Source organism: Trichechus manatus, unplaced genomic scaffold, assembly GCF_000243295.1.
Source record: "Trichechus manatus latirostris isolate Lorelei unplaced genomic scaffold, TriManLat1.0 scaffold00387, whole genome shotgun sequence".
In the NCBI taxonomy this organism is placed as follows: domain Eukaryota; kingdom Metazoa; phylum Chordata; class Mammalia; order Sirenia; family Trichechidae; genus Trichechus; species Trichechus manatus.
Genome location: NW_004444323.1, coordinates 336,028 through 337,862, shown reverse-complemented (window position 1 = coordinate 337,862; position 1,835 = coordinate 336,028).

The following is a 1,835-nucleotide window of genomic DNA, read 5'->3' as shown; positions in this document are numbered from 1 at the left end:
ATGAGGTGACTGAAAATATCATGGCTTGGGTCAGGTGCACCTTCGTCCTCAAAGTGACATCTTTGCTTTTAAACACCATAAAGAGGTCTTTTGCAGCAGATTTGCCCAATGCAATGTGTCTTTTGACTTCTTGACTGCTGCTTCCATGGGTGTTGATTGTGGATCCAAGTAAAAAGAAATCTTCGACAACTTCAGAATTTTCTCCATTTATCATGATGTTGCTTATTGGTCCAGTTGTGAGGATTTTTCTTTTTTTACGTTGATATGTAATCCATACTGAAGTCTGTAGTCTTTGATCTTCATCAGTTAAGTGTTTCGAGTTCTCTTCACTTCCCACAAGCAAGATTGTGTCATCTGTATATCACAGGTTGTTGATTAGTCTTCTACCCATCCTGAGACCAAGTTAGTTTAATATGAGAAATTTAACACTTTGAAGACTATGCTTTTCAAAATATCTACTCTTCCTAGATTGGCCTCACTAAGACTTTGATGATACAGGTAGGGGTTACAGATCTAAGCTGGAGTCAGTCCTCCAGCACTCTCACATCATGTTCAGATAACTTTTTGTATTTACTGCTGGAATCTTTTACAGCCTGAAGAAAAGAGACCATAGTCCGCCTGTCCCATGCAGGAAAGAACAGGACAATAATTTCTCTTGGGTGTTGGGAGACCACATGATGCTGCTGGGATTAAGAAGGTTCATCAGGATTTGGGAGCATTGGGATATGATGGACACTTTGGGGGAAGAAATGTTAGGCAAATAAAGCAAGGGAAGAGTAAATCAAACTTCAACCCCTCAGTTTTGCACAATTGCCACCAGCAGATTGAAGGAGTAATTGTTTACTACAAACCGGAAAAAGGAAGAAAAAATATTAACATAAAATGTAATATTATAACCTTCTCTCTCATTAGTGAAAATCTAAAAGTAGGGTATTGTTGCTTATAGCCCTTCCTGGCTTCACCAAGGAGATAATGTCACCATTAGTCTCAACTCTTCTGTGAATGTGAATTCACTGTTCTAGTTTATCTTATTATTACTGTTATTTTGGTGAGGATATACACAGAAAAACATGCATCAATTCAACAATTTCTACATGTAAAATTCTGTGACATTGGTTACATTCTTCAAGTTGTGCTACCTTTCTCAATATCCTTTTCCTAATTGTTTCACAATCATCAACACCAACTCACTGCCTCCTAAGCTTCTCATCTAGCCTTTAAAGTTATTGTTGTCAGTTTGATCTCACAGAGATAATTCTTTCAAAGTACACAATGATCAAGGTGGACATTCTACTCCATTAAGCTAAACTATTGTTTGGCTGAAATATAAATTCAAGGGATAGTTTTGGTTTAAGCTTTAAAGATTTTTCTCAGGGCAATAGTTTCAGGGCATCACCCAGCTTTCATGGCTCTAAAAAGTCTGGATTCCATGAGAATTTTAAGTTCTGTTCTGCATATTTTGATTGTTTTCTAATTGTTCTCTAAATATTTACATAAATTTGCAGACATTTCAAAAATAAGTCACAGATCAAAGTAATGTTGTAAACTCATTTTCGTCTACCTTCCTTCGTCAATAAGTTTTCAAGAAACTGAGGATTCATGTCATCTCTTACTAATAAATCAAGAAATCCTAAGCTACAAAATATACTAACCTCCTTGTCACCAACATTCATTCATAACACTATGGATGGGTAGTATTTTTAGATCACTTATATTGAAATGAGAGAAATTATTTATCTCAGCAGGCATCAAGTTTCCAGACTTTAAAAAATCTAAATTACAGTAAAAATATATAAATATATATCTACCTCTATTATAAAAGTGTACCAGCGTGT